Source organism: Phalaenopsis equestris, unplaced genomic scaffold, assembly GCF_001263595.1.
Source record: "Phalaenopsis equestris unplaced genomic scaffold, ASM126359v1 Scaffold000240, whole genome shotgun sequence".
NCBI classification, from domain to species: Eukaryota; Viridiplantae; Streptophyta; class Magnoliopsida; order Asparagales; family Orchidaceae; genus Phalaenopsis; species Phalaenopsis equestris.
Genome location: NW_018164682.1, coordinates 1,632,821 through 1,647,837, shown reverse-complemented (window position 1 = coordinate 1,647,837; position 15,017 = coordinate 1,632,821). Strand labels below are relative to the sequence as shown.

Sequence of the window (15,017 nt, the reverse complement as noted above, 5' to 3'; positions counted from 1 at the left end):
GTTCAGTGCTAAAACGAGGCGAAACGGTGCAAAATGGGCATACTATCACCATGGTGGCGCCTATGCGCCATAAACGACGCCAGAAACAGTGCCAGTCTCGCCCAGAAAACGACGCCTAGGCGCCAGAAACAGTTATGGATGGGTTCCCCAAGGAGTTTTAAGCACCTTTTGGCACTTAGGAAGACATCTTTTAGCATTTCAAACTCTTGGAACTTCCAAGAACGTCCAGAGGTCATAGATATGATAGAAGATGTAAATTTCTACATTTTCTGGAGAGATTGACAAGAGATTTTAAGAGATATTTGAAAGGAATTGTAGGAACCTTGCGTGGATCAGCAAGAGACTTTGTTGGAGAGATTTTCATCTTTCTTTCAGAGAAAAACTAAATATTACGTTCTTCGTTATCTTATAATTGTTGTAAATACTTTTCTAGTGAATTTACTTCGATTTATATTAAGTTTTCTGTTGTGTTTTCTCCATGCTTAGTGAGTAGTTTTCCTTACTCTTTCTTCTTGTGATGTTATTTAATTATGTGTGAGATTAGAATGGTTTGAAGAATTCTTTTATTCCAAAATTGTGATGGTATTTTCGCTGGTTCTTAATTTATTTAAAAAACTGATCACTTGTAATGTTAAAATCTGTTCCAAAACACAATGACCCGGAATGACTATAATTTCACAATCTAGTGAATACCACACTAAACCTTGGATGGAGGGGATGCCACGTTCGAGGGAGAGTGCAAATAGATAGAGAGATAAGTTTTGATGGACATTTAATTGATGGTTCTAGAGTGACGAGCTAGAACCATTATCAATTTGGTCTTAGTTCAGAACCTGAGTCCCTGGTTGGTCCTATAGAGAAGACACAATGGGTACTCTGGAAGTGATAGACTAGAATCCACTCAGCAGAACGATACAATCAAGAACTTAACTTTGAATTAGCCAATGTTCTTTATGCACTCGGGAGGATAAAGAATATGTATGCTCCTATTTATCACAAAACTGCATTTTAACATTTAATATTTGATTCCTACGCTGATTATAATCTCATCACAAGGGGAAAGAGATTTTAATTATATAAGAACTTTCTAAAATTCACCCAGTCTTCTTAGATTTGGTTTTTATTTAATTTAGTTAAATTTAATTTTAGAGTAAATTAATGAATTTAGGAAAACCAAATTTTTAGAAAATTTCAAACTAAGACTTGATAGTAGTAGACTAGAACTTATTCTAAGGGATTTCTTACCCTGCTTCTCTGTGGGATCGATACTGAGGTTCTAAAGAAAGCCCTACATTACTTAAAACGATACATGCACTTGTGTGGAACCCCCAGAGTGTGAAATATAAATCAATTCTAAATTCTATATCATATCCATTTTGCACACTGGCCGCCTAAAAAAATTAGGTCAAGCTTTTGGTCTGAAAACTAAATTTCTGTGTAATTGCGGGTCGAGTTAAGTTTTTGATGTCATTGTCAAGGATTGAAATTGAAGTAATTATACATATATTTACGCACACATTTTAGGGGGGCACGACTGATTGTAGGAAAAACTTAAACTTTTATCGATCAATCAAGATACGTCGGCTGGTTGCTTTTATGCCAGGCCTAAGCCATCGCTTTTCCCTACCTCGTTGATAGATCAGATCATTGCCTCGGCTAGGTTTATCCCATTCGCTAGGTGCGGATCTGATCATCACCCTCGCAGGCAACTCCCGAGGACTTGTCTCCAGGATGATTTGCACTATACTCTTTTATGGATCTCGTTGCTAGTGAGAAGAGAGCAACCTTAGGGAGATTGTCCCTTTCGACCTTAGTGGTTCGTGATTGCGATGCCAAGGTGGTGTGAAAATAGTCATACAATCCATTTTTAGCCGTCGTTTCTTTAATTCGTGCTTTTCATTTGACATATCTGTGTTCGTCGAGTTTTAAAATTGGTAATCCTATAGCGCATCCAATTGAATCAAGTTCCCATAACATGGAAAAATGGTGATCGATCGTTAACAAACCCATGAAGACACTACAACAATGGGTAATCAAAAGGTGTGTGGATGGGCCAACTAGTGTGGGCCAGCCATCTTACCTCGTGTGGGCGACCAAACCCATAAGCATCTAGCAAAATCTCCTCCTAGGGCAAGCTAAGAAAGAAAAAGCAAAGGAGCTTTAAGAATCTCACCAACGTGAAGGTTGTGGATGCATTTCTTCTAGTGGGATGAAGCTCTCCTAACAGTAGGAGAGAAGCCCACACAAGTCCTTTCCCAAAGAAATGAGTAAGCTCACCTTCCCGAAGAGATTGCTGGAAAAGTCGCCAGAGTAGTACTTCTCCAATGCAGGATGACACTCTCCTTACTGGAGAGACAACGAGCTCACCAGAATCCTCCTTCCTCCAAGTTAGGATGAAGCTCTCCTAGTCGTGCTTCCTGGAGAGTTCGTCGGAGAAAGAAGAAACATCAGAGAAGAAGAAGAAGAAGTTTGAAAATGACCAATTACCTTGAGCTTCTCCTTGAGGAAGATGAAGATTCCTCCTTTTTCCTTGCTCCAAGCTCTAAACTTTAAGAAAACCTACTCACACACTCAAGCCGAGTGGTGGAGAAAGATGAAGGAGTTGAGGAAGAGAAGAGGATGGAGGAGATGAGCTCTCTTGGCTTTCTCTCCTTGATGAAGTTGAAGAGTCTTCCTCTCTTGCTCCATCCAAGAGACTCTCTTCAAGGGGAAGATGAAGCTCTCAAGTGCTTTTAGCTCTTACCTCACCAACTCCCCAAAAATTGAAATGAGACGAAGACCCTTGAAAATGAGGAGAAGAAGGAAGCTAAAACCAGCCCTTCTTCAATCCTCTCACAACCTCCCTAAGTTTGCCAAAAAAAGGCTTTGCCACCTCACCTTAGGAGCCTTTAAAAGAGGTAAAATTAACTCCTTCATCTCCTCTCTAAGAAAATCCACCCATAACCAAGAAATCCCTGTAATTTCAATTCTTGAGGGGAGGGTGGGGGGGGCTCGAACTGACGTAAAAATTCTGGAACTGAACTGGTGCCTAGGCACCGCGGTCTTGGCGCCTAGAAGCCTAGTCTGGCGCCCCAACGCTAGGGTTCTTGCGCTTTGGTTCCAAAGGGGTGCTGCCTACTTTCCCGCCTCTCGGGAAACCAACTTTTTTGAGGTGTTTTTTTGGAGCTCTTAGGTGCCCAGTATGGGACCTAGGTGCCATCTTTCCATTGGCTTGGTTTGGAGGCTTCATGTGGTTATTTTGGGTGCCTTGGCGTCTGGGGCTGGCGCCTAGGCACTGGTCTAGCCTCGAAAACGTTGTTTTCACCAGGAGCGTTCGACGAATAATTTTCTCGATCCAAAAACTATGGGAGACTAAATTATGATCCCATAACCTTAAAAAGGAGTATTTTTCTCGTCCATTGATCGATGAATCTGCTACCAATGGGCACTTTGAATTACGGCTCAGGTAAGGCGTTTCAGATCCTAATTTTCTCTTAGCGTGCGTAGGAAGGCTCCGCGACTTCCTTTGACCCCGGGGAGACTCCAAATGGACACAGAGAGACCTCTAGACACCATAATAGAAATTAAACTTGTTTAATGTCCTTAGCAAGCTTGCTTATCGACGGATTTTCCCGGTTGAGGTCGAATCATCCAGACAGAGATCTTAGATGTGTCTCGAGCTATCGGATGCTACGGGTGAGTAATGACTTATTCCGAGCCAGTCAAGTGGACACCCTACTCACCTGACATCAAAAGTTGGCTCCAACAATGCCCAAAGCCCTCATTATTTCTTTCTTGTTCGCTTCATTACTCTCTAGACTGATGCAGTTCCCTTTGCACTAGCACTTCCAAAACTCATCCAAATGATAAATTTATTCCAATTTATTTGTAGAATCAAATGCAAATATGATTCGCTAATTTAGAAGTATTGATTTGGGACTTCATTCATTAAATTTTATGCTACGTGGATTTAAAGTTTTTTGGTAGGTTGTATAATTTCTTGCATGAATAATTTAAAAAATGTTTGAAATCCATCTCACTTGCACTAAATTTGCATTTTGGGCTTAGATCTATTTGTATTTGGCTTATATTTACTTTGATTAATTCTTATGAATATTTGTTTTCCACTAGGTTACATTCACTTAATAAAGTTTTGGCTAATTCGAATTTGTTCAATTTTATAATGGCAAACATTTTGTATTAATATAAACCAAAATTGTAGGCATTTAAAATTTCGATGTTGTGATTACCTCAAAACCTTTTTAATAGTATGCATTATTTTTCGTAATCTAGAATCTTTTTTCTCCTAAATGTTTGAGTGTTGGGCTTAAATTGCTATACATTGACAATTTAGTGTATTCATTCGTAAGTTGTAGTCAAAGATTAAAATCTTATCAAGTTTTATTTATCTTCGTTCAGTGTAGGGCAATCCAAAATAAAAGTTCATTGATGCATAACTGATTGTATCCACGTCAAAACTACTTAATTGATCAATTTCTCAATGGAGTAAGTAGAGTATGTGCTCGTGACATTTCAACTTCTTGCTTATCTATTAGAGGAGACATTTTGATGTCAATGAGTAAGAAACAAAATTAAAACATACTTAATGTCAGTTAATGTAAGATTGAATTGGTATTGTAGAGGGGTACAATCAAATTATTGATTTTGGACTTCACATGATGATTTTGACTCATATGTTGATGTTTAAGTTGGAGATTCGTCAAACTATGTACCTTAAATAAATATAAATCTAGAAGATATACAAAAATAGTGTTTGGTACAATAAAATTTCATTTTATGGAAGCAACATTAGAGGAATCACCTAATATAAAAGTTCAGATGTTTTATGAAGTATTAAACATACATAATGATCATTTTAGGATAATTGTACGGATCACTTCAAACTTGGTTTTGCGGCAAAAATGCTAAATTTCAAATATAAATATAATATAATACAAGAATGCTTTATTTATTTTGTAGGGCTGCTAATTATGACTAAAACAAAGAAAAAATTGTTTTCGGTGGACATATCAATAATAAAAAAATTGGTATCCAATTTATTTGGCTTGTGCTCATCGAAAATAAATTATTCTATTAATGACCATATGTTATACTAGAAATATCACATAACAGAAACAAAATATAAATTTTGTGGAACACTGGTGTGGGGGGGAAATTTTCATATACAATTTTATTCTAATTCTATCATTTTATGTCTGCAAAGATTATGAGTCTATATACATTACATTAAGCATATGAGATAACACAATTATAGAATGTAAAAAGCATGTAAGCACTTCAATCATTATTGTACTATTGATTTCATGCTATACAATTATAATGTCTTACCATGTTCACACTAACAAGTGATAGTAACATCTTACAACCGACCAACACAAGTCAACATTAAGAGGATTCAAAGCAACTTAAGAATGCATCATAACATACTATTATAGAGATTCAAAAATGATTGAGATATCATTAGGTTGGTCCAAAAGATGAAATGGTCCCATTGATTAAAATTTATGATTGAAGCCATTGGATCAATCAACTTGAGAAACAAGTTCATCATCTTTGTGAAATGAAGAAATATTAGCAATTAATGTGGAGGAGGGAATAAGTTCCTCGATGTTAGATTAACTTGCAAAGTGGCATCAATCTAAAATAAATAGGAATCATAAGGAACCATAATATTTAGATGTTAATAAACAATCACTTATTGGAAATATTTTCTAAAAAACTAGAATGTCATGCCCAATTGTTTGACAATGAGATTAGTATATCACTTTTCCTTAAAAGATAAAGTTTTCTAAATTTTTTTATCGTGAGACCTAACCCAAACAATATCAGAGAAGTTTTAAAATTAATTTCTATAAGGAATTTATAAATTGATTATCTACAAGTAGAAGTAGTATGTAAAAACCAAAGCCATAAAAAATTGCTAAATAAGGAACCCAAAGTAAAAATGATGAATTTATCAAAAATATGAGCTCTAAATGTGAAAAAGCAATCCACATAGGTATATGGGAGATTCATTAGCAAAGGCAAAGCTAATGGACATTTAGTGAACCTCATTAATGCTCCTTCAACTAAAATAGCTTTGAAATGAAGCTCTGTAATCCTCAATCTGATCAAACATAATGAGAATGTGTTTCAGGCTAATAACAAATAAAGCATCCACTAACAAATTGATTTTTTTTGCAAGGTGGCCATGGTAGATTGAAGGGAGGGTCTAATGGTCATGAGCTTCGCCACCCAAGAGAAGTTTTAATGGAATTAGTAACCTTGCAATTAAATAATCTGAGGTTAGAATATCATGATTACATTGATACGAAGATATTTGAAGGGCCTATTGATTGACAAAGAAAAATGTTTTATAAACATCACATCTCATGGCTTCCACAAAATTCAAAGGTTGAGTATAGAGAGGACCAACAAAAAATCCATTGGGAAATGTTGGAGAATGAGCAATAGATGGAGAAGCAACAGGAGAATGGTGGACGACCCAAAGAGAACATGACTAGAGTCGAGAATAATGGGGAAACCTACACCACTGGCTTCAGGCGTTCATAGATTGAAAAAAAGAGAAGCATAACATAACTCTTTTTAGGAGTAGGAAGGCCTCACAAGCACAAATAAGCTGACAAATGTGGCAAAGTTAATTAGGGCAATAGACCATATCCCAACATGGTTGAGTGATGAATGAAAAGCCTCTAAGGCCGAGGAGACAGCTCCAAAGTCGGGGATCAAGGTAAACAAGGCTAGAGATTAGATTTTAACCTATTAAACTGGTGAACAGTTGGCGTAGGTGATGTCAAGAACTTTGGTGCCAATGATCACACTATTAGAAAGAGTTGATAAAATACATGGCTATGAATTACCCGTGTAGCAAATATTAAGAACTGAGAGTTGAAAACCTTCACCCTATTAAAGTTGGGGACTATCTTGTTAAATCAATTAGAAAGCTTTACCAATATCTAATAAATACATCCACATTTATTTAAGACCTAGAGTAGCTTACCGTGCCACCCAAATCATAGTGGTGATGACTATTTTTTTTTTTCTTAAGAGCTCCCTCGTTTTATATATAATATATATGGATATATTATGATGACCCCTTAAAATATTAAGACAAAATGAATATATATTATTTTATCATTATAAATTATTAATATAATTTTAATTAATCGAGTATCATTGCCTTGGATTCCTAATCGATCCCTAGCATAAATTATCAATTAAACTTTATTTTAACTTTACAACTTCCATATTTCAACAAAATCGTGAATAACAAAGTTTACAAACTCAGTCCGGGCTTAGAATGGGTCCAATACAACAATTTAGACTCCATTTGGGGGCAGCTTATCCGCTGCGGCGACGTTTTAAAAATGTTACCTCACCGTTTGGAAACTGCGTTTGAGCAATTTATCCGAAAATATAATTTGTTTTTTTACATTAAACGAGAACCCTGCGATTCACATTTTCAGATAAAAGACTTCTCTAAATAAATACAAACGCTCCAAACACGCCCAAACTTAGACTTCATCAACCTCTTCAATTGTTGCTAGTACTCTCTTCAGCCGTCTAGACCCAACCTCCACCTTTCCCTTCTTCTTCTTCTTCTTCTGCATCTCCCTCATCTCCGTCGTCTTCACAACCTCAACATCAAAATCCACTGCCACTGGCGCCACCAATATCCTTCTCCTCCTCTGCTTCTCTGCCGCCCGATTCATAGCCTCACTTGCCCGAACTGCTAGAGTTGCAACATTAGCAGCGCTCAATCGTTGATTTAGCTCCGCGACTGGAAGAAGAAAGTATATTTGTCCCGACACCAGCACCTCATTGGATGCCATCCTAGGGGGATAAGCATCAAAAGACAGCTTGTCTGAGTTGCAGAGCGCGTAGACTTGCCCAACAACTATGATCACCTCAGAGGCTCGAATGCCCCCGCTGTACATAAGCAGAGAACCATCAACTGCCACTACCATTGCCTTCGACGAGATATGCCTGTTGCCGTCGTCGACGGCGGCGGGGACTGATGAGAAGGAACAGCCCATGAGACGATGGATTGAAGGATAGGAGAGGGGATGATGAATTGGGAAGAGCTTCGACTGCCTTTTATACAAGAAGGAGAGGTAAACAAAAAAAGGTAGCAATGGTAGAAGCATTCAACGTGAAGAAAAAGAGAGCTTTTTTAAACAAGGCTACAACAAGTAATAAAAACCTCAATTTGAAATTGTATCTTTTGAATTGGTCTTAATTTAATTTTAGTTATTTTCATGGAGGGGATTGTTTGTTAGGATGTAACTTTTTCCTCTGACTATTTTCATGTATTTTAGACCTTGATGTTTTGGTGTCGTGCGGACTTATTGAGGCCTATAGTGTGTCGCTTTCTGGTTGTTTTTTCTTTTCATTCTAACATTTTGTTCAGTGAGACGAGTTCAACTAATTAGTCATCTTTGTGACTCATTTGTACATTCTACATAGAACAATTACAACTCTATGTCTTCTCCATAAAATAGTGAAAAATAATACAATTTCTCCTCCAGCTGGTAAACCGTTGAAAACTACTTTCTATAGATTATGTGCATCTACGAATAGTGATGGACGGGGGGAAAAAATGGAGGAACTTGTGTGTATTAGCGTCATGGAGAAAAAAGAAATGGAGGACTACTGAAGATTGTGCAGAAGATCAATGAAAATTGAGTTTAAAACACAATTTGAGCTTGAAATAACTGGGAGATAACACAAATAAAATTGATTTTACAATTTTATATTATGTTTTTTTTTTGTTTTAATATGATTGTTAGATAATTGGATTTATGATAGGAGACTGTAATATTGCTTAATATATTGTATTATGTTTGTTAGTATAATTGATTAATAGATTGGTTGTGGCATCCTATCACTTATGTTTTGTAAATAGCTCTTATTGAAGCACAATGGGGAAAAAAATGGAAAAAAATATTGTTACTAATTAGTTTTTTTTTTTTAGGTAGTGTTATTTTTATTCGCAGCTTCTTCCAGACACCCTCTCTAAGATCTCTTCGATTCTTACCCCTCTTCCGGTGATAGCATCCTCCTTTTGCCCTCGTATCACTGCAGTGGCTTGATCTTGCTCCTCATCCTCCGTTATCTTCTGCTATCCTGAGTCAAAAAATTACCGACGTATAACCGATAAATTAATGTTGTAGTTTTTTATTGAGAAAATTCAATGTGTTGGTTTTAGTAAACGACGGATTAACAGTCAGAAAAGTGTCACACCGTCGTTTTCGTATGATGCACTTAAGTCGTCAGTTACTCATCAGTAAATAACTCCATCGATTAGCCGTTGGTTTTGCCTACGAATATGTTAAAAGTTGTCGCAAAATTGACGGTAAGCTGTCGGAAACCTATAGGATCAGCAAAAAAAAGAATAAATTCTCCCTTTAGTATTTACATTGCCACACCTGTTATCACAACATTTAATTTCATTCTAAGTATATAACGAAACATAATTGCAGTCGAAAAGTACATTATCCAATCAAATAATAAAATAAATAAAATATTTTTACTCTAAAATATATACAATATTGTTCACAGAAATAATATATATTCAAATGTGCAACATAAACATTAAAAAAAGAAAAATAGCTCCTAATCATCCTCCTCTATCTCCTTAACCTCATATTCATCCTCTGCCCTTCCTCATCCCCCAATGCTGTCGCTGCATTGCCACACTCCCTCATCACTCGTCGAAAGGAATCTAACTCGACCTTGAGCTTGGCCTCTATGTTGGCCTCCAACTCCGACCTCATCTGAGTGAAGCTGACCTCCATCTCGATAGAGAATCCAACAACACGCCTGGAGATCTCCTCATCCTGTACGGTAGAGGTAGAAGCTGTAGATGCACTGGTGGAGGGTGAACGTCGTAGGCAAACCCCTATGACCTGAGCCTGTAGACTCAACCCTTCTTCTTCTCTCTAATAGCCTCCCCCCACAGGTCGTACGTGGAAGGATCACGCTCGCGGATCATAAAACATCCCGATGCCTGGGATCGACACTCCTTTAGCTGCTGGAATCTCTTCTGCCAAAAAAAATAGTTGTATTCAGTTAGAGCAAGCATGTATTAACATTAAACTAGTTTAGCTCCTGTGGGTTCACACATGTACATTAGTGGTGGAGGGTTCTCGTCCAATTTTCACAGCCTGTCTAAATAATAAAAATAGTTAGAATACATCTTCGAACTATATAAAACTTTAAAGAAGGAATGAACCTTACTAGGCTTTGCTTGTATTCTATATGGCCCCACCAGTGTGCTTGGAGGGCCCCATGCCTTCACAGTCCGACTGCCTGTTCTGCTTTTCCTGCTCCCTCTTCTTATACTACTTCAGGGAATAACAGACCCTGTGCAACGTGACAAAGACATCCTCTCCGAGCCACAGATGACGCTATCGAGATTTTTGAATATCGCCGAACATGTTATGGAGGCGATCATTATTCTTGTGATCTAAGTAACGTTGGATGCACGCCTCCTGCTCTGGACATCGACAAAATTACTGAGATTATGTTCGTTTGATAAATAAATAAAAATAACTTAAGATATTTGTGAACGATACATACCACAAACTCTTGAAACCAAAGATCTTGAATGGTCATCGAAATCTCCTTCGACGACAAGTACGTTTTTAGTATTGTTGTATGTGTGGAGGTACTGGCAGTGGTTATGTGTGGGCGTTGGGGTGGGGGGGTGGGGGGGGGGGGGGTGCAGAACCTTAAAACAACAAATTGTTAGTTTATATTCATTTGCAAAATAAAAAAAAAATTCTGGTAATATCTTAAAAAAAAACTTATGTGTTGCCAACAGGCTTGAGGGAGTTGTTGATGCATGTCGATTGCTGCACGGTAGAGACGTGGTGGGCCTCTGATGCGCTCAACTCTGCTGTAGTCGGTTTGAAGGTAGGGGAGGGGGTAGGGGTGGGGGCAGGGTTTGAGGCAGAGGTGGGTGTAACAGTTGGGGTGGGGGTGGAGTGGGGCGAAGCGGGGGCAGGGGCATGGAGCACAACACTATCTGACGAACGAGCATGTTAGGAGAGACCTCTTGACTGTGACACAGCCCCCTCTCTCAAGTGGGGAGGGAGACCATCCATGTCAACAACAGACATCTGCAATAAAGAGAATACATTTTATTAATTAGTGCACATAAAAAATATAATATATAATAAACTAAAACTAGAACAATACATAATAGACATAAAATATATACGTATGCAGTAGACAGGTAGATGAAATTGTAAAGTGCTAGGTAGAACTACTAAAACCAAAAATACAAAAATGCGCAATAAACTAAAATACAAAATTTAATGAAAAAGTACAAAATACAAACTCATGAGATTAAAACATTCAAAATTCAAAGCAACTTACTCATCTTACTCTACACCATCTGAAGAGTGACTGGAGGATATTGTCATGATCTCTTCTTCAAACGCATCGTCAGAGTCATACTCATCACCAAGATTAATTTCTTCATATTGGCCACTAACAATCTCTAGATTGAGCTCTTCATCGATTACATCAAGTGGAAAACAGAAACAGACATTTCATTTCCTTGATGGGCGAGTTTAATGTTATTTGAAATATTAATAGTGGCTCTTAATTTGCTTGAAATGCCAACCACCCAGCTAACGTTATTTCTTACTCTATGTGGATATCAAAGATAGTGAACCTGAATCACCTGTCGGGCTAGAATGAAAGCATAAAATTTAGCATGTCTTCTGTTCACTTTCACTTCTGTGATATTATATAGTTGGTCTACACTTGTTCCATGATTAGAAACAAGATTGAACTAAGTACAATTGAATAGGAGTATACTTCCTTTAACAGAGCCTAAATAAGATAGTTCAATAACTTCTTCAAGAATCCCATGATAGTCTATACATTATCCAATCAAATAATAAAATAAATAAAATGTGTTTACTCTAAAATATATACAATATTGTTCACAAAAATAATATATATTCAAATGTGCAACATGAACATTAAAAAAAGAAAAATAGCTCCTAATCATCCTCCTCTATCTCCTCAACCTCATCTTCATCCTCATCATCCTCTGCCCTGCCTCATCCCCCAATGCTGTCGCTGCATGTCGCTGCATTGCCACACTCCCTCATCACTTGTCGAAAGGAATCTAAGTAGACCTTGAGCTTAAACTCCATGTTGGCCTCCAGCTCCAACCTCATTTGAGTGAGGCTGACCTCCATCTCTGAAGAGAATCCAACAACACGCCTGTAAATCTCCTCATCCTGTGTGGTAGAGGTAGAAGTTGCAGATGCACTTGTGGAGGGGTGAACATTGTAGGCAAACCCCTATGACCTGAGCCTGTAGACTCGACCCTTCTTCTTCCCTCTAACAACCTCCCTCCACAGGTCGTACTCGAAAGGATCACGCCCGCGGATCTTAATACATCCCGATGCCTGAGATCAACTCTCCTTCAACTGTTGAAATCTCTTTTGCCAAAAAAAAGTAGTTGTGTTCAGTTAGAGCTAGCATGTATTAACATCAAACTAGTTTAACTCTTATGGGTGCACTCATGTACATCGATGACGGAGGGTTCTCGTCTAATTTTCACAGTCTGTCTATATAATAAAAATAGTTAGAATACATCTTCGAAATATAGAAAATTTTAAAGAAAGAATAAACCTTACCGGCCTCTGCCTGTATTCTGTATGACCACACCAGTGTGCTTGGAGGGCCCCATGCTTCCACAGTCTGGCCGTCTGTTTTACTTTGCTTGCTCCGTCTTTTTATACTACTTCGGGGAATCATAGACCCTATGCAACGTGGCAAAGACATCCTCTCCGAGCCATAGAGGACGCTATCGAGATTTCTGAATATCGCCAAACATGTTATGGAGGCAAGCACTGCTCTTGCGATCGAAGTTACGCTGATTGTGCGCCTCATGCTCTGGACGTCGGCAAATTTATTTCTACAAAATTACTAGGATTATGTTCGTTTGATAAATAAATAAAAATAACTAAAAATATTTGTGAACGATACATACCACAAACTCCTGAAACCAAAGATCTTGAATGACCATCGAGATCTCCTTCCACGACAAGTACACTAAGTCGTACTTGCTCTGAATGATATGTTGAATGGTGTGAATAGTCTGGGTCAGTGGGTGTGGGGGGGAGTAGGGGGTGCGGAACATTAAAACAACAAATTGTTAGTTTTATATTCAATTGAGAAAATAGAAAACTTGTGTGTTGCCAACAGGCTCGATGGAGTTGTTGATGCCTGTCGACTGCTGCCTGATAGAGGCGGGGTGGGCCTTTGATGCTCTCATCCTTGCTGTAGTCGGATTGGAGGTAGGGGATAGGGTTGGGGGCAGGGGGGGTGGGGGCAGGGGCATGGAGCACAATGCTATCTGACGAACAAGCATGTCAGGAGAGGCCGATCGATTGTGACACAGCCCCCTCTCCCAAGTGGGGAGGGAGACCATCCCTGTCAACAGTCTACTTATGCAATAAAGAGAATACATTTTATTAATTAGTGCACATAACAATATACTATATAATAAACTAAAAATAAAACAATACATAATAAACATAAAACATATACATATGCAGTAGACATGTAGATGTAACTGTAAAGTGCAAGGTAGAACTACTAAAACCATAAACACAAAAGTGTGCAATAAACTAAAATATAAAATTCAATGAAAAGTACGAAATACAGACTCATGAGATTAAAGCATTCAAAATTCAAAGTAACTAACTCATCATACTCAACACCATCTGAAGAGTGACTGGAGGATGTTGTCATGATCTCCTCTTCAAACGCTTCGCCCGAGTCATACTCATCACCGAGATTAATTTCTTCATATATTCCACTAGCAACCTCTAGATTGAGCTCTTCATCGATTGTATCAAATGGAAAACAGAAAGAGTCATTTCAGTTCGTTGATGGCGAGTTTAATGTTATTCAAAATATTAATGGTAGCTCTTGGTTTGCTCAAAATGACAACTGCCCAGCTAACTTTATTTCTTTGTCTTTGTAGATATCGAAGATAATGAACCTGAATCACCTATCGGGCTAGAATGAAAGGATCAAATTTAGCATAACTTCTATTTACTTTCATTTCTGTGATATTCTTGTTCCACGATTAGGAACAAGATCAAACCAAGTACAATCGAATAGGAATATACTTCCTTCAACAGAGCCTATATAAGATAATTCAATAACTTCTTCAAGAATCCCATGCTAGTCTATATCATTGTCTGATTTAGAGTAAACCAAGAGCCTTTCATTCTAACCTGATAGACGAGTTAGTTTTACTATCTTCGATATTTACATAGAGCAAGATATAACATTGATTAGGTGGTTGTCATTTCGAGTAAACAAAGAGCCACCACTAATTTTCATAATAACATTGAACCCTCCCATCAAGAAACTGAAATGACAGGTTTCTGTTTTCCACTTGACGCAATTGATGAAAAGCTCAATCTGGAGGTTGCTTGTGGTGAATATGAATAATTAATCTCAATGATGAGTATGAATCCGATGATGCATTTGAAAAAGAGTTCATTACTACATCCTCTAGTCACTCTTCAAATGATGCTGAGTAAGAAGAGTAAGTTTATTATATCTTTCATTGAATTTCATATTTTAGTTTATTGCATAGTTTTTTGTTTTTAATTTTAGTAGTTGTATCTTGCAATTTACAGGTTCGTCTACCTATCTATTACATACTTATGTGTTTTATGTTTATTATGTACTATTTTATTTTTATTTTATTATATAGCATGTGTTATATTCACTAATTAATAAAATTTATTCTCCTTATTACAGATGTTGACTGGAGGCAGAGACAGTCTCGCTCCCCACTCAGGGTGGGGGGTGGGTGTGCTGGACAGTGCTATTAGATGAAGAAGAATGCCAGGAGAGGGCGCCCAACTTCTACACCCACTCCCACTCCCGCTCCCACACTCAACCTCGCCCTTACCTTGACCACCACCCTGACATCGCCCCGAACTCTACCCCCACTCCCATCACCGCCT

General features: G+C 37.8%; 1 protein-coding gene across 1 annotated transcript in view; it reads left to right on the top strand.

The window, feature by feature from the left end:
* LOC110024058 (probable calcium-binding protein CML31) overlaps positions 1-14,968 on the top strand; it is a 35,372-nt gene extending 20,404 nt beyond the window's left edge. Inside the window, exon 2 of the mRNA XM_020723789.1 lies at positions 14,809-14,968. The gene's annotated coding sequence lies outside the window, so the exon portion shown is untranslated. The remainder of the gene's footprint in view (positions 1-14,808) is intronic.
* The last annotated feature ends 49 nt before the right edge of the window (positions 14,969-15,017 follow it).